Genomic DNA, 23,418 nt, shown 5'->3' with positions numbered 1-23,418 from the left:
GGAATGATGTAGTTGGTGATAGACCAGGCTGTCCAATATCTTTTTCTGGACTTCAGTACATCAGAACACATACAATGCAAAGGGAGGTGGGGGAGAGAAAGGAGAAAGGAAGGAAGGGAAGGAGGGAGAGAGGGAGAGAAGGAGAGAGGGTAGGATGGAGGAAGAGGGAGAGGGAAGGAGAATAGCTGGATACTCCAGAGAGTCTTCCAGGGGCTTAAGGGTTCTTCTTGGACTTCATCAGAGCTCCACACGTGGAGTCTTTTACTCTCCTGTAGTTGTGGTCAGTGGCCTATCCTGGGGCCTTCATCTTAACCCATCTCTGCCCACCCAAGTGTTCAGTCCCATCTTGGGCTCTGCTATGTGGCAAAGTCATCTCTTTTAGAAAGCAGAAAGCACTCTATTTATTTTAGAAGGAAACTTAGCAGGGAACTCACATCAAATGTGGGAAGTATTTAAAATCAGAGAGAGGGGAACCTTTTCAGATTTGGGGTTCTAGGCCCACTGAGGCAGATTTCCCTTTTAGGTAAGAGGTTCACTAGAACCATTACTGATAACACAGGCCGGCAGGCAGGTTGCAGTGCAGTGGGGCCTCTGGGGAGAGATCAGGGCCATGTGGCAGAGGAAGGGGATTACTTCTTATAAGTTTTAGAGGAATGGGGCTATTCCATGCCTCACAGTTGACAAATAGCCCAGTGTCTATATTTAGAGTGAGGCTGTCTCTGGATCAGCTATGATTAGGTTGGGGTACAAGAAGAATCTGAAAAAACAAATTGCTTTAGTTCTGGACAAATGACTGTAGCTTTGGGAACTGTCAGCCGTTTAACCAAAATGGAAGAGCTTATTAGCAGAAAGCGTTACAATGGCCGGCTGACAGCTGTCACTCAGAGGGAGGAAGCTTCAGGACTCCATTACTGGTGGCACAGTCAACAGAAGTGTGGTCACCAGTATCCCAGGATCCCATCCTCTCTGACATGGGTGGTCCACTGGGAAAACTTGGGTGAGGGCTGACACCGGAAACTAAAATACAGGGAGAAGACACTACTCTCCCTGTCTTCTGCTCTCATGTGAGCAGTGTCCAGCAGAAGGTCAAAATGGACTCCAAAGTATTCAGGAGAAGAGTAGTGCGGTTCTATGGCACAGCAAGAAGACAGACAGCTCGCGGCTATTTACTGTACATTTTATAATGAACTAGAAGACAGGAGTCTGAAGGCTACATGAAGAGAGGACACAAATGTAAGGAAACGAAATACTAACAGCCCTGGTTGGTTTACCTATCACAGCACACGCATGCTGAGCCCACTACACTGCACCCTACATACGTGTACAGGTAAATGGAATTGGTAATAATTCGATGGCAAAGAGATGCTTGGAAGGGCGTCTCCGATTGTGCATGGCAGAGCAGAACCTAATCTCATCATTATTCAACATTCACTGTAATCAGCAGAACCTGGGCTCTGGGTTTTCTTTTGCTCTGGTGTGTGTGTGTGTGTGTGTGTGTGTGTCTGTCTGTCTGTCTGTCTGTCTGTCTATCTGTCTCTTTCCTGTGTGTGTCTGTCTGTCTGTCTCTTTCCCTGTGTGTGTGTGTCTGTCTGTCTATCTGTCTCTTTCCCTGTGTGTGTGTATGTCTGTGTGTGTGCATGTGTGTGTGTGTCTGTGTGTGTGTGTGTATATGTGTGTGTATGTGTGTGTCTGTGTGTAGAACACAAGTCAACCTGAGGTATATCCCTCAGGAATTGTCCACCTTTGTTTTTGAGACATGGTCTCTCTTACTGGACTGGAGCTGGCAGAGTAGGTCAGGCTGCTAAGCCAGTGAGCCCCCAGAAATCTTTCTGTTCCTCTTCACCAGCACTGAGATTATAAGCATGTACTACCAACCCTACTTTTTTGTTTGGGTACTGGGAATTAATCCCACTCTGTCACCATCTACTGAACCTCCAGACTGCATTAGAGAATGAAGTCTCTGACACCTGCCCAGTACCCCTGCTTGTCTTCAGTCACCTAGTGACCCAGATCCCCTCAAGAGACTTCAGGAGATTCAGGTCTCTCGCATGTGATACATCTTCACTCCTGAATGATGTCAAATTCTAAAGCACTCATGCTGGTTCTCCGAATGTGCCCAGATTAAAAACACAGGACCGGTCCCATGACCCGTCAGAGTCCCCTTCACAGAAAACATGAACAATAAGCCTCCAGCCTTCCTGAATCATGGGCAAACGCCCTGTCAGGCTGCCAACCTCACCCCATCAAGGGCTACTCCAGCTTCAAACTCTGCTTCCACTATTCATGTGTCTTGCCTTAGAAGATCCAGACAAGGATTCACATCCCTCCACCTCCAGAATTCCATTTGGTGTCTTCTTACACCCTATCCATTTCTACTGTTGGCAGGGAAGAAGGCTCCTTCTTCCTTACTGGCCCCTGCCCCACCCCCAAGGTCTCTCGCGCTCTCTACACTGGCTCCTTTACTCAAGCTCACTAAGATTTCCCCACCCCCCAGAAAGTCTGCTTGTCACTCATCCCTCTTGAGCATCTCTTTCTCACAGCTAAATTTCCCAAGAGTATTACACACCCACTGCCTCTGCTTCCTCACCTCCCACAAAGTCCCAACCACTAGCAATCTGGTTCCCATACCGGAACAATAGCAGAAATGTGCTCTCGTAAAAGGCCACCAATAACCTCCAATTTGGCCAAATCCTACAATCCAGCCTGGCTAGTCCCCTTCCTCCAGGACCCACTCCTCAGCCAGGCCATTCTCACAGCTTCTTTGGGGGGGGGGGGAGTGTGGTCTTTATTTATTTTTAATTCAAAGGTATTTTTTGTGTAGCACATACATGCAAGACCCTCCCTGTGTGTGAGCTCCTATGTGGGGAGGCCAGGGATCAGCAGCACGTGACTTTCTTCTATCACTCTCCACACTTCTTTTTTGAGGCTGGGTCTCTCCCTGGACTGAGAGCTCCGTGACTGATAGGCTAGACTGAAAATGAGCTCTGGAGATCTGCCTGTTTCTGGCCTCCCAGTGTTATCGTTACAGATGCACACCACTTCACCTGACTTTTATAGGGGTTCTGGGGAGCCTGAATTCAGGTGCACATCAGGCACTTTAATAAAAGGTCATCTTCCTAGCTGCATGTTCGCTGTTTGAGCATCCTGCAAGCCAGCAGCTGAGCTGGTCAAGTGCAATTCACACACAGGCTGCAGATGGGTGGCAGGTTAGACGTGCATGGACCAGTCAGATCCATGGGTAACTAGAATGCAGAAACATATCTGCATCACTGCCCGAGTCCCCCCTTGTGCTCCTTTCTGTTACTTACTTGCCCAAAACCCTATTCTTGAACCCCAGGGTGGACCTCCTTAATAAGTAATGATGTTAGGGAAGACATCTGTGGTCTCAGGGAGTCTGTGCACTCAGCACCTGGTAATTAGACTATACCAGATATTAGGTGTTGTATTTTTGAGACCATGTTTCTTGTAGCTCAGGCTGAGCCTGAATTCCTTATCTATCCAAGTATGACCTTCACCGGTCAATCCTCCTGCCTCTGCCTCCCATGTGCTAAAACTACAGTTTGGGCCATATTATATAAGCTGTTCTGATGCATCTCCTTTGTAACGTATATTTTCTCTGCTGGTTCTCTTCAAGCAGTGAATGTGCACAGTGTAGAACATTCCAGAGGCAATTGTGCCCTTCAATCCTCACATCCACCCCAGGGCATGTTCACACTTGTTAGTCTGTTTATGGTTGGAAAAGTGGGGGTACAGGGAGGTTCCTTAACCTACTTAAATACCTTCCTTTACAAGTGGGAGGCTGGACTCTTGAACTGAAACCCAGAGTCCCTTTCCAGAGTTCATGCCCTTAACGGACACACCTCTGCCCTGTGACTTGGGCGTACCATGAGCCCCCTGTGTCTCCCTAATTATTCCAGCTTCTGGCTTTGACGTCTCCCCACCTGGACATAAAACTCTATTTCCCTCCTTATCAAAATGCTATGAGTCCCTCAAAAAGTCTTCATTTGCCATCATCATTCCCTTGAGATAAAATTTTTTTTAGTTTTATCTTACATATATGACTGTATTGCCAGAATGTAGGTAGGTATAACACGCATGCTCCTATGGAGATCAGAAGAAGGCTTTGGATCCCCTTGGTGAACCAAGGGTACACCAAGGTGGTTGGGGCCATTTTAGTGGGTCGGCCTGATGCTGCTTTTATTCTAATGCTAATATTGGGCCCCCAAGACTGGTTGCCCCAGAGAGGATAAGTGACCCTGCCCCCAAGTGATTTCAGATTGGTAAATAAAGATGTCAACAGGCAATAGCTGGGCAGAAGAGACATAGGTGAGGTTTGGGTTTCACAGGCTTGAGGAAGGAGAAACTGCCATGGGTTAGGGGAGTCATAAAAACATGGCCCTGAGGACTGGTCAATTTGAGTTAAGAGCAGCCCCGATGAAACATAGTAAATAGTAAGTAACAATTCAGGGTTATTGATAGGAAAGTAGAATCTAATAGCATAGAAAGAGGTATCCGCCCAGCTCTTGTGCTGTTTAAGGCTTATTGCAAATATAAAGTCTGTGTGTGTCTTTTATCTATGAACTAAAGGGTCGAAGCCTGGGCAGAAACTCCTGGTCTGGATTAAATAATTTCTACAACAGGCCACCTTGTGGGTGCTGGGGATTGAACCCAGGACCTTTGTGAGAGCCATGAGCCTCTTGATGGCAGAGTCAACTCTTCAGCTCCTTCCCTTGAGATTTTATCTGCTTGGAAGTGCTTTCTACACTGGGAATGAAGAATTCTCCTGGCAAATGGGCTAGCTTTATACTGGGATAGTTCAGATACACGGCTGGTCAGCACTGCCAGAGCGTAAGGTGGGGCCACAGTCTGTGTCCCCTCTTCATGTCTTCTATTTTTCATAAAGACTAAGGAAATTGCATTAGATTAAACTATGTTGTTGTCCCACTTGGGACCAGGCAGGGCTTGGCTCCTGCTCAGTTCCTCAAGTTCCTTTGAAAGAGAAGCCAAGGGCTTGATTAAGGAATGGAAAGAATCCTGTAGCCACTCACTGTCCCTACTGCAATAAATCTCCCGGATGAGCTAACCGAGACAGGGACATAAATATGATGTCTGTGCTTCCACAGTTGACTGGATTATAAAACAAACCACACACTTACGACTATATGTTCCAAACACGCCATAAATGAAAGCAGAGAGAGGCGGGGGCAGGGACACAAACCGAGGGTGAGAATTTGCTCTGTCCACTTTGAAGTCTGAACCGTCAGGGGCAGGCAGACTCAGTGTAGACTCCCAAATTAAGATTATAATTTTAGGGCTGGCAAGATGGTTCCATGGGTAAGGAGTTTGCCATACAGTCCTGAGGACCTGAGTTCAGGCCTTGGTACCCACATGAAGGAAGAAGAGAACCTACTGACCTCAATAGGCACACCTTAGCGTATGTGCACCTACATTACACACACACACACACACACACACACACACACACACACACACACTCTTCTAAACAAGAAATATTAAATCGAGGCTTTGCTCTCTGTCAACCCCTTGACCTAGCCACCTGTTCAGCGTCTCTCTCCATGGTCTTACTTTCCATATCTATAATGTAGGTGGCAGCACCTGTTTCCTTCCTAATGAGTCTCTTGCTGGTCTAGAGCTTGTGAAGGAGGCAAGGTGTCTGGGCAGCGAGCTTCAGGTCTGGATTCACTTCCCAATACTGGGATTGCAAACATGCTTCCATGCAGCTTTTTAATATCAAACTCACATCCTCTAGGTTAAACAGTAAGCTCGGGACCCATTGAGCTAATTGCAAAGTCTTGGAATGGCTGTTTCCTTTGAGGCTTTTTGTTAGCTCTTGGAGACTCCTGACACCCATTTTAGAGATAAAGAAACTGAGTCCTAGGGAGAGAAACATTTGTCCAAGGATACAGCAAAAATCAGGATCTGGGCAACTATCATTCCTTCTAATGTCATTTTTACACCATCCTTAATTCTAGAACAGTCAGAGTTCATCTACTTATGTGATTATATGGTATGAAGAGCCCCTGGGAATTATCTCTGGTCACCACAGGCTTCTCTTTGACCAGCATTGCCAACTCTTCAGGCTATGCCAGGTGACTCCTGCTAAGCACACCAAGACTCTGATTCAAAAGGCTGCCAGCACAGATGGGGCTTAGGACACAAAGCCAGTTTGAAATCCTATCCATCGAAGCTGGCTACATGGCTCGGGGATTTTAAGAGCATTGTCTACTCTTTCAGAGGACCTGGGTCCCGTTCCAAGCACTAAAATGGTAGATTGCAACCTTTTTATTATTCCAGTTGTAGGGGATCTGACACCCTCTTCTGGCCTCTGTGGATAATGCACACACACATGGTACACAGACACACATGTAGACAAACTTTCATAGACATAAAATAAAATAAATATTTTTTTAAAGAGAAGAGGAACATCAGTCAATATCTCTAATCTCTCAAGGTTGGTGTGTTGCTTTCCTGGACCCCAGTGGTTTTGTTTGTAAAAATGGAGACCCTTGTGCCAAGCTGGCGACAGGGGCACCCTGGGATGCCTGTTGTAGATGGCAAACAGCAGTGCCAGCATTGGTGTGTTTTCCCCTTCTCGTGAGAGACCCTGGCTTCTCCTTCCTTTGCTCCTCCAAACAATTTAGCAAAGGGCTCGGTGGTACGTAAGCAACCTCTGTGAAGATGTGTCTGCTTCCTTCTCATGATGCTTCAGGATGATCAGAGCTTTCGTTAGCTCAGATCCGGGTCTGGGGACAGAGGCAGCAGAGGGAGACCCAGCAGAGGGAGACCGCCGGGCTCTAGGTGGAGGGAGAGGAAAACCCAGAGCTGCAAGATGAAAAGCAAACTGGATTTAGAAAACAAACTCAGGCTAATGGCTGGAGGTGGTGTTAGTCATTCTGTTATGGAATTGAGGAATACATATGCATACTAATCAGGATTTATTCTGGCTGCTTCTTACTACACAATCGGGAAAGGAAGAAGGAGAAAAGATACTCAGAGAGTAGAAAGGGCTCGGTCTGCATGTCCAAAAAAGCTAAGGCTTGGGCCTCAGCTCTTGTGGCCACATGTTGTCACTTCTTGCATGTGTATGAGATGAGCTGGGTTTGCTTTCTGAATGGGATGCTAAGAATGAAGGACAAGAATCCAACCCCCAGTCCATGGAATGTGAGTTCAGACCTTAGAGGCTTACGTAATGGTGATGCAATATCTCTGTGTGTGGGTGTACACGTATATGTAGTGGTACATGACGTGTGTGCCTATGCATGCAGAGATCAGAGGACTACCTTGGTATCCTTCTTCAGGAGCTGCCCACCCTTCCTTCCTTCCTTCCTTCCTTCCTTCCTTCCTTCCTTCCTTCCTTCCTTCCTTCCTTCCTTCCTCTCCAGACAGAGTCTATCACTAGTCTGGAACTCTCCAAGTAGCCTGGTTTAGGTAGCCAATGAACCCCAGGGATCCACCCATCTCCACTTCCCCAGTGCTGGGACTACAAGTGTGTGCCATCATGCCTAGATTTCTAAATGTGGATACTGGGGATTGAACTGAGTTCTCATAAGCACTTTATTGACGGAGCCGTCTTACCAATGCCTGTGTGCCAGCGTCCCTCTTCCTCCCCTGGCCCACAATTATTTTTTCAGGCCTGTGAACTGAGGGAGGTTCAGAGGAGCATCCTCAGCTTCTGGGATTCTAGGCTTCACTGTTCCTTTACAGAGCCTACTCAAGACTTGACAGTCTTCCTTCCTGTGGCTCCACAGCCCTGAGCATCTGTCCTCCTCTCTAACCTGAACCCCTTACCTCATTTTGAGCTAACCTCCTCTCTTTTTCATACTCAGGGAACATAACAAATAAGGGAACTTGTCTATCCTATGTCCTGACATCCCTCCACGAACCGTCAAGACCCAAGCCCACCTTCTCTTTTAGCTAAGAGCCTTTTCAACATTTGCTACTGTGATTTTGCTATCCCCCTCCCTTGGCTTCCTGGTCTTTATGATCTCCTTTGAAAGAATTCAGACAAGACAAGGCAAGGTGTGCCGCATAGGAGATGGAGATTGTTCAGAGGAGAATCAAGTACACTCTCAGGGTGAGCATAGATGCTGGGCTGATCTACTCTTTAGGTGGGCTTTATAGCATTTCTAATGTCCCTGTAATAAAGCAACCTCTCCTAAGGGGTATTTCACTTTCCTGTAATTGACAGGTCAGTTTGGATTGACTCTTGCAGGAGGGGGCAATGGTAGATTCTTGTTCTTGATCAGGAAATTCCTTGATATGCAGTGAAATCATAAGGTTCTGTGCTTCTGGAACTACATTTAGATACTCACCTATTAGGGATCTCCTGGTCAGTTCAGGATGTCATGACTTCTTCCTGCTTCAGACAAAGAACTAGGGTCACTTTCTTTGAATCAGCAATTAAAGTTCTGCAGTGTCAGTTCTTCCTAGGTTTCATTTGCTTGTAACTACTTGGGTAGGGAGACTCACTCCAGTGTCTTCCAAACCTGTGTCTAACTACCTAAGACCTCCCTCTCCTACTGGGGGACCCCATAAGATACTTAGCAAGTGTGAGGAGAGCCAGCCACAAGGCCCACAGTGTTCTAACTGTTGTATGGCACTATCCCAGGCAGACATGATTCTGTCTTGGAGTAGATACTAAGTTTGCCCAGTAGCTCAAACAGATCAATGCAGAGATAGCCAAGTTTATACTCTAATAAAAGAACTACTGACATCCCATTGTAGACATAAGAGGGGAAGGTCACTAGCTACGGTTCCTCCTTGGTCCCAGGTCAACTGCAAACTGTTTGCTGGAGATACCCGAGTATACAGAAAGTAGATGATTAATTGAAGAGGTTGCTCGACAGCACAGCTGTCATGAGTTCATCACCCATGATGGGCGAGACTTTTCAGTGATGTGGCTCAGGCTGTCTGAAAAAGCTCATGAGGTCACTGAAGGTCTCACAGCATTGGCCTTTGGTGAAGCTTCTTTCTGTCATCGATGCTCTTCTGGGATGAGCAGATATTTGTGTCGTCCGGTGGCAGTGGCTGCTGGGTGGCAACGAGCCTGTCCCTTCTCCACAGTAGGTATGGAGTCTTACGAAAGAGTGGAGAGCCGTCTCAAAGTCCAGCATGTAGCACAAGCTGCCCTCCATCACCCAGAAATGTATACAGAATGCTTGTATGTATCTAAAAGTGTCTGTCCAGTGGGCATTCTCTGGACAAACGTTTGTGGATCTGCATCTCGATATCTTAGCTTTGAAACCAGCAAGTATAAAGAGGCTGAAAATATATTAATATACTTAGCACGGTGATTCCAGGTCAGAGGGGGTCCAGACCAGAAAAACAGAAGGACCAGAAAAACAGAAGACTGAGGCTCGTTTGAAGCTGTTCACCACATGCTATTCAGAAGAGTGGGCATAGAGAAGAATCTATTGACATATGGCTTATGTGCAGCCCCTCCCCTCCCTCATATATAGAATGAATGACCCTTAGTTACCCTTGGCTAACCTCTGTAGTCAGTAACCAGGCAGCTACTTTAATATAACTTTCTGAGCTTGCCCAGTGATCCAAGAACCCTTCCTTTGTCCCATGGGCAGAGGCGGCTGCAGAGTGGTTATCTCTTGATGTCCCTACATACATACAGGGCCTCGCCCATCTTCCAAGGATGCTCAGTGGTCCCTCCAGCTGGACATGTCTTAGGCATATTTAACCCCTGTAAGGGGAGGAGACTTTCTGTGTCTATCACTCCTCTCAAAACTGCAGTGAACTCCTAGGGCATCTAAGTGCAGTCCCCAAACTCAGTTCATGCCGAGGCAATCCCAAAAGAGTTATCCTCTAAAGTCCTCGGGTCCCACGTTCTGTCTCTCAGAGTAGCTGTGCTGGCCTCTGTGGGCTGGGAGTTCTTCCTGCCAGGACCAAGGTCTTAGCTGCATCCCGTCCACACCCGGTCTTTTTTCCTTTATTATCTCCTTCCTTTACATCTTCCTAGCATCTTTCCTTTTCTCAATGCAGCTCTGTTTCTGTGCTGTCCTGTCCTGTTCCTAACCTGCCTCTTCCAGTCCCATCTTTTAACGGATGAGCCCAGCTAGAGCAGGCTAGCCTTCAGACCCTCCGCCTCAGGAGAATTCATACATTACCTCAGGCTGCGTGCCCTCTCTCCACTCTATCTATTTTAAAAATTATTCCATTTAGTCTCACGTTTAAAATTATTATGTTCATTAGAGTAACGTATTTCTTACTTGTGACACTATGTGGGCAACCCAGGTAACCAAAGAGGGGGGCTCTCAGCAGCTGCCCCTTCCCCTTCTTCACATTCTCTGGGTTTCAGCACCTCATGTCTTCCTCTCCTCCTTCCTCTATCCCTGCTCCTTCTTGTCTCTCCTTCCTGGAGACAGCTTTCCTCTTTTCAGGGCCAGCTCACCCCTTGCACCTTGAGCTGCATCTAACCCTACTTCCTTTCTTTCAGGCTTCCCAGAATCTTTACAGGGAAGAGCTTGTCACCAAGGGTCTTTGTGGCACACCAATCTGACAGTTTCCTTGGGTGAACCTGGGGGGGGACGCCCTGCAGGAGACCTCCCTGGCCGGTTTGCCCCTCAGTAAGTATGTGCTCAGCTGGGGTGCCCAGATAGGCAAGAGACAGATTCTTCTTCCGTACAGCCCTGTCTGTCTGAGCCGATGCTGGACCACATGCCACATACACATGCCACATGTGCCTCCCTGTGGGTATCTGGGACAGGTGCACGGAGCAAGTGAGTGAGGACATGACTTGAGGCCCTCTCTTTGCCCTTGGTTTTAACAACTGGAGCAACAACAGTATTCCCCCCAGTTCTCCACAGGGAAAGACACACGGGGCACGCCAGTCCCCAGTCTTACCTTCCCCAGGAACTGGCCATCGAGAGCCCAAAGGCTGCCAAGTCTCTGCTGCACCAGCTTGGTGATTCTAAGCCTACAACCAGCCCAGAGTGATTACTCTGCTACCTATCATGCGCCTTAGACGTTCTGCTTTAATCTAGAACCTCGGATTCTTATGTCACGTGGGGTGGAGGAGGATGGTCTTCTGAGCTGTCAAATAAGAGCTCCCATTTGCCTGGACAGTCTTGAAATGTTCAGGAAAAGTCTGTTGTGTGTGCTTGTGTGTGCATACCTACAGCACGGGTGGCTATAGGTCCCTGGCCAGAGTGAGGGATCCTAGCTGAGTTCAGGGCTGGGTGGTCTCCATTCTCCCATAGCCACAGGGAGAATCTCCCAGGGCCAACGCGGTCGGATTTTTACCCGGCAGGCGGCGGTCTGGCGGCTGTGTGCAAGGCGTACTCTGCGCGAGAGGCGGCAGCACGGATTCGACCCGGCCGCGGGGATCGCCGTGCACAGGAGCTGTCGTGTCACTGCACGGCGGATCGAGCGAGTCTTCGGGTTTCTTGGGGCTCGCGACCCTGCTGGGCTGCCGTTCCAGTCCATTTACCCCGAACCAACGCTGCCAGAACCGCCCGGCTGTGGATCCGGGTTGAAGCAGGCGCTGGGGTCCGGAGCTACTGCAGCTCCGCAGGCGGCCACTGGGGGCTGCGGTGCCGGAGAGCCTGGCGGGGACAGTGCGCTTAGCCCTACCTCCGAGTCCTGGGGCGCCTTGGGTCTCTAAGGCTGTCTGCACCGCTGTCTGCAGCTGCCTGCACAACCTGCACAGCATCCTCCCAGATCCGTGCGTGCGATCGCTGCGTGTGTGTGTGTGTGTGTGTGTGTGTGTGTGTGTGTGTGTGTGTGTGTGTGTGAGAGAGAGAGAGAGAGAGAGAGAGAGAGAGAGAGAGAGAGATTGTGTGAGCACGCGTGGGGGGGCAGTGGTGTGCATGCGGGGAGTGCGTGCGGGGGAGTGTATTTGTGTGTGTGCCTGTGGGTGTGAGTGCCTTGCTCCCTCTGATACACACACACACACACACACACACACACACACACACACAGAGGACAGACTGGTCTGAACTTGAAGGCATCCCACATTCCAAGAGGCTGCAGGTTCCTGGGGATGCCGGGGGTTTCTTCAATCAGGAAAATCCTACCCTCGTCTTTCTAGAAGGGATTATCTTTTTTATCCTTTTTAACCCCCCCCCCTTATTTTTTTTAAATCTGGAAGAGAAGAGCACAAGTTGTACTCCCCCTCCCGCCCCTTCTTCTTGCTAAATGCCATGGATATAACTGAATAAGCTGCTCAGGGCTCTCCCCGCGCGGATGGTCCGAAGCCACCATCTGCCTGCCTTCGCTGGATCGCTGCAGCTGGAGCGCTTAGCGTGAGCCTGTCTCCGGCCAGGAAGGATGCGGGGCCGAGCCAAGGAGCCCGGGCGCCCTGCGGAGCCGGCCTTGGAGCCTCCCCGCCGCGGGTAGATGCCGCCTTGCCCAGGTGAGTGGCTGTCGCTGCTGCATCTTAGCGATGCTGGGTGTCCGCGGGAGATGGGCGCAGGGATGTGCGCACCTGGATGAACAGGGAACTTTCCCTCTTTTCCTGCCTCACTTACGGACTTGCTTCATCCTGGGTACTCGTGTGGACGCCTCTATTTCATCTTTCCTTCTACATTGTGTTTTGATAGTGTGGGGGGAAGGGGAGAAACTGACAGGGAGGGAGGAGAGCGGTCCTGGTGAGGCTTCAGTCCTGTCCGGGTGAGGCTTGAAGCTGGAGAAGAGACCCCCAGTCTCCTACAAAGGCAATCCTTGAATGCAGAACTTTGCCGCCAGACCATGCTGTTGCACCTTAGCACATGTCAGGCCTGACCAGGACGTTGCCGAGGTCTGGGTGTTGGTTCTGGGGTCTTCTAGAGCTTGGTTCCTGGACGGATGGGGTGGAGACAAGCGGGCTTGGTGGAATGCCATGGAGGAGGGGGGGGCATGGTTGCAGGGACCCTATCCTGGCCTCAGGCTGATCTGACCAAGACCAGGAGGACTGTGTGTGGCCCTCGGTTTGCTGAGAATGCTGTGATAAAGCAGCATGTAAGCTGGCATTAGCCGTGCCCATGTTGGTAGTCCTCTGTCTCCCACCAAGCCCTGCCCTGCTTCTAAGGCTGGCCTGAGCAAGAATTGAGACCAACCAGCAGACAGCTCCCAGGAGGAGGGCAGTGCCTTATTCCCGATCTTCCACACCGAGAGCACAAAGGACAGAAGTGTTGGGTTACAGGGAAAGGAGTCCAGACAGAGCTAGAGAGAGAGAGAGAGAGAGAGAGAGAGAGCAGGAATCAGGCAGAGCCTGCAGAGGAACTGAACACGACTCATGCCAAGTGCCTCAGAAACAGCTGCAGACAGACAGACACCTGCAGGGAGAGGGGCTGTCAGAGCCTGTTCTCCGAGCTGGAGCTGCAGGCATAGCGATAGATGTTAGCCTCCTGTCCTGGTTAAAGCAGTGCACTTGTGTGTGTGCGCGCGCGTGTGTCTGTGTCTTGTCTGTCTGTGGCTTGAAAGATCTGACCCCTGGGGCTGGAGCTGGGGTAGAAACCCAGCTAAGGAAGAAAGTAACCAGGTAACCTCCAGGCTGTGGCGTTCCAGGCTTCACTGCAGAGGTGGGCTGTTGCACTTGGGCGGGGGCCTGAGCATCAGAGAGACTGGTTAATGTGAACAAATAAACCGGGCTTTTGTACCACATCCTGGGTTCAGACGGAGTTGTAAATAGCAAGCCACGCAGCCAGGAGGGCTGTGGGTCGGGTTTAGGGAGCCTGTCAGAGGCAGAAAGGGGGAGAGGGTTGGGTCTGGAAGACCTGTGCTTAAAGTGTCAAGCCTCCCTGACCCAGCGCTGCTCCCCACCCCCACCGCCCCCATAGACTCTGGTGCATCCTGTCGCTCTGCTGTGGGCAGGGGGTGCAGAGTTGTGTAGCCCTTCTCTTTCCTCTCTCCTATGCTCTGCTGCAAGCCCCTTTCCTAGGCGGGCAGCTCCAGTCTAATTCCTGCCCTGAAGGTAATTCCTAATCTTCTTGCCCTCACCCTGGGAACACAACTGATCTCTTCTGGTGCAGTTCCTGGTGATGCTTCTCTGGAGGCCAGCTCCCAGGGTACAGGACAGGGTCTGTCACGGTTGGAAGGAGGCTGGGATCTGATCTTTCTTTGAAATATGAGCTTTTTCCCAAAGCCTAGAAATGTGAGCCGCTGGGGAGGGTGAGCAGAGACCAGAAAGGCCAGGCCGAGGAGACTGGGAGGATGAAGGAAGGCAGTAAGGGATGCAGACAGGAGGTGGGGACGCTCTAAGGCCCTGTGGCCCTGACTTGGCTTGGAGAGTCTATTTTCTTATCCTGGATCCTGCTTCAAAATAAAATCAAGGACTCGGGCTTCCAACTGCCAGCCTGAAGGGTGGAGCAAGTTTGCTCTTTTATGTTGCTTTCCTTCTTGTTGTTGTTTTTGGTGTGTGTAGAAACTTCTGAGTTCTCAGCCTAGGGGGTGGGGGTGGGGTGTTAACTCAGGGACAATTGAGCACTAATGTTGGAATTTGAATTGCTTTCAAAAAGCCCCCTGTCCTGAGGCAAGGAGGACCACAATGACTGACACTAGGATACACACACACACACACACACACACACACACACACACACACATACCACTGAGCAGGACTCTGGGTAGAGGATCTTAAGGATGTCTTTGAGCAAAGGCAGTAGAAGGAGGCTTTTACTGTCCTTTTGTCACATCCTAGGATAAAAATTAAATTTGGATAGGCCACGTTCAAATTCTGGTTCTGCCATATTCTTGTTAGTCACTTGAGACCCGCGGTCTCGCCCCATGAAATGACCCAGTCACGCGCATCCGGCAAAGGTGTGCTGTCCCATGCTTTCCTGGCAGCCTCTGTATCCTTTCTCGGGTCCCAAGAACTACTCCATCCACGGGGAAAGTAGAGAGGCAGGAAGAGGCCTTCAGAGTTTGAAGGAGATGAAGGATGGGGCCTCTGCTTTCCTGTCCCTTTGGGGAACTCGCCAGAAAACTTTAGGAATTGACTTAAAGTCATCTGTTTGACCTCTGGGGCCCTGGCAGCTGCTTCGCTCCCTCCATGTGTGCTTTGGGGGTCTTCTAGCCTTGGGTACTTGCTAGGGAAACCTAGCTCTGTGCTTTACAAGTTTAGTTTCTTACCCTTCCCTGCCTGAGGCTTGAGTGTGAAACCTAAACCCTCCCTCCTCCAGCCCCTGTTTTCTCTACACTCGTGTCTCCCACTCCACCCTGACCTCACAGATGCCCAGCCTGTATTACAGGTGTTTGCCACCACATCTGACATTGTGGCCCACCACCCTTTAACACAGAGTTGCGTTGTGTAGTTCAGGCTATCCTTGTGCCTTAGTCTGAGGAGTGCTGGCATCAGGTATCTTGAGAGAATACATTCTAAGGCTCCTGACTGGCTTGGCCCTGCCCTGGCTATGAATCAGGTCCACATGCCTAGAAACAGACACTGGGCAGTCAGGCCAGTTCAGAGATGCCTAAGGAAATAATGGGTGATCACCCAGCATCATTTAGAGATTCTTCCCCCACCCCATGTGTAATGTGGACAGTGACTAATTCTTGTCTTCCAAGGCCTGGTTTCTGATGTTAAGACTCACTCAAAAAGTTGGCATCTCTCTCAGCAAAAGGCTGAAAAGACCCAGGCCTGGGTCTTCGCTGCTGTGTTTCTCTGGACACTGTGCCTTCTGGGGACAGAGCAGTCAAGGTTGCTGAGGAGAGCTGTGTGGTCCGTGTTGTACACAGGATCTTAAGCAGACAACTGGGAAGGGACGCACAACAGCATACATATCAGGTGGCTGCCACTGAAGAGGGACCCGAGGGTGGCAGAGGGTATGGCCCTTGGGCCAATGCTTCTCCGTCTTCTTTCATCATTACTCCTGGAAGGACACTTGGCAGAAAGTTTTTCCTAGCCATTTATCCCACAGGATTTAAATCCTGCAGATGCACTGTTTCCTCTTCCACGCTGGGCGCAGAGCATGTTTTATAGATGGAAGGGGGGGTTGTTTATTTCATTGGTGTTGCCTCTCTACCAAGAAGTTGTTTCCCCTCTTGGGGGCGATATTGTCTCCGCTGGTTCTGCATGTCTTAGGGCTCACAGACAGAAACAAAGGACATGGATTCATAGATCCAGGGGCAGGAAGAGCCAGCAGATGCTAGAGACAGATTCCTGGTACCTGGTGACCCCAACCCTGAGCTAAGGACAGCATCGATGTAACTTCTCAGCCATCAAAAGCTCCCTCATTGCCCACCAATTTCCTGGGTAGGAGTCTCAGGCGGAGATGGAAGGTGGCCAGGATGCTCTGCCCAAGAACACAAGGCTTGTTTTGAGCAATCAGAAGATGACTTCAGAAGACAAAGGTCAGAGAGAAGAACATTCCTGCCACCAGGCTCATTACAGCACTGAGGCCAAACGTGCAGAATAGTTCAAGTGGCATCCTGGGCAGCCCAAGCTGAGCATTGTGGGTCTGTGTTTGTGCTACCCCATATCCTTGCCTGGAACAGAAGAAGGTATTAGAGCTCTGGAGAAGAGACGTGAGGCTGTAGCCTGGCTTCTGAACCACAGAAATCAACCATTATAGATTTAGATAGAGCTGGGTCTGCTGTCTGGAATATCCCCCCATCAGAGCACCAGGGACCCAACAAACCTGAGGACACAGATGGTAAACTGAGTCAGAGAATGAGGCGCAAACCCATGTACCTATAATTCACCCTCTGTGGGATTGTCTGCAACAGGCCTCATCCTGCTAATGACTGTCCTGCATTCACAGCAGCAGCCAGGAATAGGAGGGCTCAGAACTCCTACCACTTGGTATCCTATAGCCATTCATACCCCACCCACAGGAGCCATTCCCAGCGGCAGGAACAGAGACCCGGGCATCTCTCTGATCCCTCTTCCCTCTGTAGCTTGCTTCCAGAACTTGATTCTCTTTCCCTGTTCCCAGAGGGCCAGCCTTTCCTTCTTGCCTTAGATCACATCTCTAATAAAAGTTCCAAGAAGGACTGGTGATGTAGCTCTGCCGGAAGGATGCTTGCCTGGCGTTTGTGCTCCCAGGTTTGATCCCTAGTGCCCATAAGCTAGGTTTGGTTGTACAGTATTGTCACCCAGCACTCAGAAGTGGAGGTGGAAAGATCAGAATTCAAAGTCATTGTCATCTATGTACAGAGGTTAAGGCTAGTGTGGGCTAGACCACACTCTGGAAATACCATATTTCCTTGGTCTCTCACTCTTGTCTGGGACTTATTTCCTATACTTATTCTGGACCCCACAGTGTCCCACCCAACATATTCAGTTGATGCTAAGGGCTGGGGAACAGAGGTATACCCTGTGGAGGTTCTTGCTATAGAATAGCTGTAAAGGAGGCAGCATTGTGGCATGCTCTGGTTCCTAACATGTGTAACAGACATGGTCCCTAGACCACCTGTACTGTTTCTAGAAACTCGGGGAGTGATCTAGGCTCAATCTGGAACTTAAGTTCTGTACTTGAAGAAAGATGGGTAGAGGTGAGGGAACCTGGGCACATCTGCAGCGGTACAGGTCCGGTGGGTGGGTGTGAATGGCTGCAGGTCACCGCAACAGTAAGTGCGCTGAGCCCTAATGAATCTGACTTTGGAGTCTTTCCCATTTCTAGCTGCCCTGGTGAACACAGCAAAGCAACTAGTGGGGCCAGGCCTTCCTCGGGTAAGCTGCGGAGCAGATGAGTTACAGGTGACGAGGGTAAAAGCAAGTCCAACCTCTGAAACATCCATACATCTAAATACCAGGAAGGGCTAAAGTCAAGGCCCTGCTTCCTGGAGACCTAGATGAACAAAGGAGGCCCTTACCACAATTCCCCATCTAGAAGCATCGAGAGTATTCTGAGAGCTCCTGGGCAAGCAGCAGAGGAGGTGGGCGGTGCTCTGAGGTCACGGAGGAGAAAAGCTGAAGGTCTTCTATAGAATTAGGCCAGGAGGGTTGGTTATGGCGTCATTCTCTGAGGTCAGTAAAGCCCAGAGTGAGCTCCCTGTCATGCTGCTAGGCACGTGCTCGGGTACCTGGGAGGTTCCTCTCTCTACCTTCTTGACTTCACCTTCAGATTGGGATCTGGCTGCTCTCCTAAGACCCTCCTGAATCATATCATTATCTTTCCCATAGGCTTGTTTTTGAGACAGGGTGTCACTATCTGACTGTTCCCGAACTCTCTCTCTCTCTCTCTCTCTCTCCCTATCTCTCTCTCTCTCTCCTCTCTCTCTCTCTGTAGTCCAAGCTGGCCTCGAACTCACAGAGATCTGCCTGCCTTCTTCTGGGATTAAAGTCCTGAGCACACCCCCATCTGCTCAAACCAATGATCTTTTGATTTACAAGTTTATGGAGCAAAGGTACCTCTGCTGACCTGTTTTGGCCCCAGCATGATGGAGCCGAGGACCTGTGACCTCTTCCTCATTCTCTGCCAGACAGCACTGGTCAAATGCTTCTCTTGGCTTGGTGCCCTAGCCTGGCTGGGTTCCCTTTAAAGGACTCGAATCCGGGGCTGCAGCTGAAGGCAGGCATCTTGTTCCCTGTTGACTGCACACAGCCACACCCTCACATTTACATACACCCACCTACAGGTGTGCAGAACTCACACCTTCATGCCCAGGCACACACAGACACACTCCCATGTTGGAAGTGCCTACATATGCATGGAAGTGCACAACCTATGTGCACACACAAGACACATCTTCCCATACACTAACCCATATATGCCCCTGCACACAGAGAAATACTCTTACACTCCCTTCCTCTAAGAACACCACCCACTAAACAAAGAGCATCTTCATAGTTCCCACAGCCCCAAGCTCACCCCAGAGGCTGGGTGAAGATGGACAAGGGATACAGATGGGACATAGCAGGTCCAGCAGGCAGCAGAGCCCACAGAGGTATATGCATTTTCCCTGTCTCTGAATAGGACCACAGGATTTCCTGCTCCATAGAGCTTCCTGGGGAAGCGGGAAGCTTAAACCCTATTCATGGTCTGTTGACAGGAAACTGGGGACCAGGGAGATCTCCTGTGGTTGAGGACACATGTTCCCTAGCAGACTGGTTGGTGGCTGTTCTTTCTTCCTGGCGTTTGGTCTGCACCACCTCGTGGAGAGAAGAAAGGATTGAGTTCCATCTCAGGCAGGGCAAGCGTTCATAATTACCCATCAAGCTTTGCTCTCAGCATGGGCCTTTGCATGCTCTCCTGGCCTCAACCCACACGACAGCATTCCTTTATACTTCTTTTCATTTTGTTTTGAAACAGAACCTTACTCTTAAGCTCAGGCTAACCTGAAATTTACTGTGTAGCCCAGGCTAGCCTTGAACTTGAGGAAATTCTTCGGGCTCCATTGCCCTCTCTCAATGTGCTGAAATTATTGATGTGAGCCACTGAACCCGGCTCCATCCTCCCTCTTGGGAGCACGACTCTTCTTCCCTGCATCTTGGGAGCAGGGTATCATTTTGCGTGTTCGGAGGTGGCCTCCAGGTGTAAGACTGCAGGCTGCCTGACTGGGACAGGCTGTCCAGCCCAACCTCCTCTGTTCTTCTTCACCATGAGCTGCTGGTCATGTGTTCTCCCCTGTTCACATGACTTTCTGACAGTCTGCTACGTGCCATGCAGCAGGCCGGATGCTGCAGACAGTCACCTCCAGTCCTTGCTGCCTTACAGTCTCGGTGCCCACCTGGCTTAGCGTCTTGCATGTGGCCCAACTGTTTCCATGACCGCTAGGCCTCTGTGGGGTTGTTAGTGGGCATCCTTAGCACTGGCTGGTTTCTGATGCTGCTCTTCATCTGCCTTCTTGTGTGTGTGGGTGTGTGCATGTGTGTATGCTTGCGTGTGTGGGTGTGTGCATGTGTGTATGCTTGCGTGTGTGTGTGTGTGTGTGTGTGTGTGTGTGTGTGCATGTTTGTGTGTGTGTATGTGTGTTCAAGATTCCCCAGAAGTTGCTTGTGATTACCTGCATGGTGTAAAGCTGATAATGGTGGTGGTGACGGGGTGATACAGTGTAGTGGGGATGAAGGTGGTGAGCAGGTGATAGTGGTGACAGTTGTGCTTTGGTTGTAATGATGATAATGGGTGGTGGTGATGATGATGGTAGTGGTATGAAGGTGATATAGGCAATAATGGTGCTGCTGCTGCTACTGCTAATGATGTAGAGGCTATGGTGATGGTGGTGGTGATGGTGATGATGGAGTAGAGGCTATGGTGATGGTGGTGGTGATGGTGGTGGTGATGATGGAATAGAGGCTATGGTGATGGTGGTGGTGATGGTAATGATGGAGTTGAGGCTATGGTGATGGTGGTGGTGATGGTGATGATGGAGTAGAGGCTATGGTGATGGTGGTGGTGATGGTGATGATGGAGTAGAGGCTATGGTGATGGTGGTGGTGATGGTGATGATGGAGTAGAGGCTATGGTGATGGTGGTGGTGATGGTGATGATGGAATAGAGGCTATGGTGATGGCGGTGGTGATGGTGATGATGGAATAGAGGCTATGGTGATGGCGGTGGTGATGGTGATGATGGAGTAGAGGCTATGGTGATGGTGATGGTGGTGGTGATGATGGAGTTGAGGCTCTGGTGATGGTGGTGGTGATGGTGATGATGGAGTTGAGGCTATGGTGATGGTGGTGGTGATGGTGATGATGGAATAGAGGCTATGGTGATGGCGGTGGTGATGGTGATGATGGAGTAGAGGCTATGGTGATGGTGGTGGTGATGGTGATGATGGAGTTGAGGCTATGGTGATGGTGGTGGTGATGGTGATGATGGAGTAGAGGCTATGGTGATGGTGGCGGTGATGGTGATGATGGAGTAGAGGCTATGGTGATGGTGGTGGTGATGGTGATGATGGAATAGAGGCTATGGTGATGGTGGCGGTGATGGTGATGATGGAGTAGAGGCTATGGTGATGGTGGTGGTGATGGTGATGATGGAGTTGAGGCTATGGTGATGGTGGCGGTGATGGTGATGATGGAGTTGAGGCTATGGTGATGGTGGTGGTGATGGTGATGATGGAGCTGAGGCTATGGTGATGGTGGTGGTGATGGTGATGATGGAGCTGAGGCTATGGTGATGGTGGTGGTGATGGTGATGATGGAGCTGAGGCTATGGTGATGGTGATGGTGATGATGGAGTAGAGGCTATGGTGATGGTGGTGGTGATGGTGATGATGGAGTTGAGGCTATGGTGATGGTGGTGGTGATGGTGAAGGAATGATGAAGATGGAATAATGGTGAGTATGCAAAGAAGCGAAGATGGTGGGGGGTGAATGACAATAGAATGATGATGACTTCAAGGATGATGACAGCAGTGGTGGTCACGGGAAAGTGATGATGATGGAGTGCTGGCTATGACGATGGAATGGTGAAGACGATGGTGGAGTAGAGGTGGTAGTAATGATGATCTTGATGATATTGGTGATAGTGATGCTGTTGAATATGATTTAAGGGAAGTGGTGATGATTACAACAGTCTGTGGTACTGGGTGGTGGTGACGCAGCCCTTTAATCCCAGCACTTGGGAGGCAGAGGCAGGAGGATTTCTGAGTTTGAGGCCAGACTGGTCTACAGTACAGAGTGAGTTCCAGGACAGCCAGGGCTGTACAGAGAAACCCTGTCTCAAAAAACCAAAAAAACAAACAAACAAAAACCAGCCTGTGGCACGATGCAGACCATGTGCCGAGTATTAAGAAACAAACTCTCAAGCTGCTTTCCCAGATCCCCCTCCAACCTGACTCTAAGCCGACACCTTACCATCTTACCCAAGTTGACATCAGTGAGCCAAAGAGATTGGGGTCATGGTCTTAATTTAGGGAGAGCTGACCCTAAGGAGACCGTCTAATCTTCCCTATGGCTTGAGTACTTGCATCATCTGGATTGGACTGAGGAGAACTGAGACAGAGACCCTAGAGTAAGTCCTGGAAGCTCTCTCCAGAGTCACAGATTCCAGGCACACGATACATACGGACTCTCACGCCTGTGTGTGTGTGGGGGGGGTGGTGGTGGCAATGCCCTGGGTGTAGAGAGGCAAGAATCTGAATGTGAGACTACAGGCAGGGACCACGTCTGTAGTCAGAGTGGTCGCAGAGTCAGGCAGATACTTATACTCGAGAAGTCTTCATCTGGTAAGACAAGGCTGGCTCCTTGTCTTCGGAACATCTAGGCTGTGCTAAGGATGGTGTGGAGGAATGTGGCAGGCCATTAAGGATCTGGGCCCTAAAATTGTGGACGTGGCATCCTTGGGCACATGTGCATGGGTAACTCTAGGTCTCCATTGCTAGGACTTCTGCTGGCTTCTGCTTGCCTGGCTGTGTAAATTTTAGCACATTACTGTACCTTGGTTCCCATCTTTGAAATGGGAACAACACTAGTGTCTACTTCTTAAAGCTCCGTGATTAAATGAATTACTATGTGGAAAGTACTCGGATCAGTGTCTGGCTCGAAGGGACCTTGTGAGGTAGCCACGTCAGAGGTTGCAGTTACAGTAGCTTTCCCAAGTGTGCAGAGGGACCACTATGCACCCACATACAAGCTATTCTATCCCAGTGGCCACCCCTTAAAATGCACATTGCTTTGGGGTAATTTATGATATTTTCCATGGGCTGAGGTTTGTCATTTCCACCATGCTTACTGGGCTGGAGCACACAGCCATTGTAATGGCTGTGCAGCCATTACACATGAGGGGGAATCAAGGGAAGGAAGTTATCAAGGGACTCCTGATTACTGAGGGTAGTATCATCATCATTGTCATAACCTAGGTTTATATTATATAATACATCATCATCACCATCATTATCCTACCCATCTACAGTGAGGTTGGGGGAAGGGTTATCAGGGTGTGGAAACAGATGATGTGGAGGGAGGGTGACATGAGTTCACAGTGGTTTCAGTGTGGGAGATAGCCCATCCCCCACATTCCTGGCTCTACGTGCATGTCTGAGCTAGTCTGTATGGTGTGGTGGCGGAAATCCTTGCAGACAGGCTGTGTCTACAGAGCCTGTTGGAAAGTTGGGCGTTGTGGTGGATCTGAATGTTCCCCGAGCCTCTGGGAACTGTAGAGTGCTCAAGCACGGGAGGTTGACAATGGTCTCCATCCTCTGAGAGTTTAAAAGTGGAGCGTGGGGCTAAGAGTGTGTGTGGACTAAATCCAGGCAAGACATAGAGCCTCTGTGGAAATATGAGGCCTTTGACTACACCTCCTCATTGTGTAGAGGGTAGACAAGAAAAACCCATGTCCTGGGTGGTAACATCTGTGCCCTCTCTAGGGCTGACTTTGTTGATGGGCGCAAAAGACTCCCGAACTTTGAGGTGAAGGAGTTGGGAAATTTATTGAGAATAAGGAAATGACTGTGGGCCTTACACCCCTAGAGGAAGGCTGGAGACCCCTTGTGAGAGTGGACTGTTCTAGGTAGCTTTGTCAATTTGACTCAAACAAGAGTCATCTGGTTAGATGGGCTCTCCTTTGAGTAAGCGTCG

At 49.9% G+C, this 23,418-nt stretch overlaps 1 protein-coding gene across 1 annotated transcript in view; it reads left to right on the top strand.

Moving 5' to 3' along the window:
- The first annotated feature begins 11,845 nt into the window (after positions 1–11,845).
- The window catches only part of Lrfn2 (leucine rich repeat and fibronectin type III domain containing 2), a 169,366-nt gene continuing 157,793 nt past the window's right edge, over positions 11,846–23,418 (top strand). Inside the window, exon 1 of the mRNA XM_052193549.1 lies at positions 11,846–12,385. The gene's annotated coding sequence lies outside the window, so the exon portion shown is untranslated. The remainder of the gene's footprint in view (positions 12,386–23,418) is intronic.

The sequence above is a fragment of the Apodemus sylvaticus genome, chromosome 9, assembly GCF_947179515.1.
Source record: "Apodemus sylvaticus chromosome 9, mApoSyl1.1, whole genome shotgun sequence".
NCBI lineage: Eukaryota > Metazoa > Chordata > Mammalia > Rodentia > Muridae > Apodemus > Apodemus sylvaticus.
This window is presented reverse-complemented; position numbering and strand designations above follow the sequence as displayed.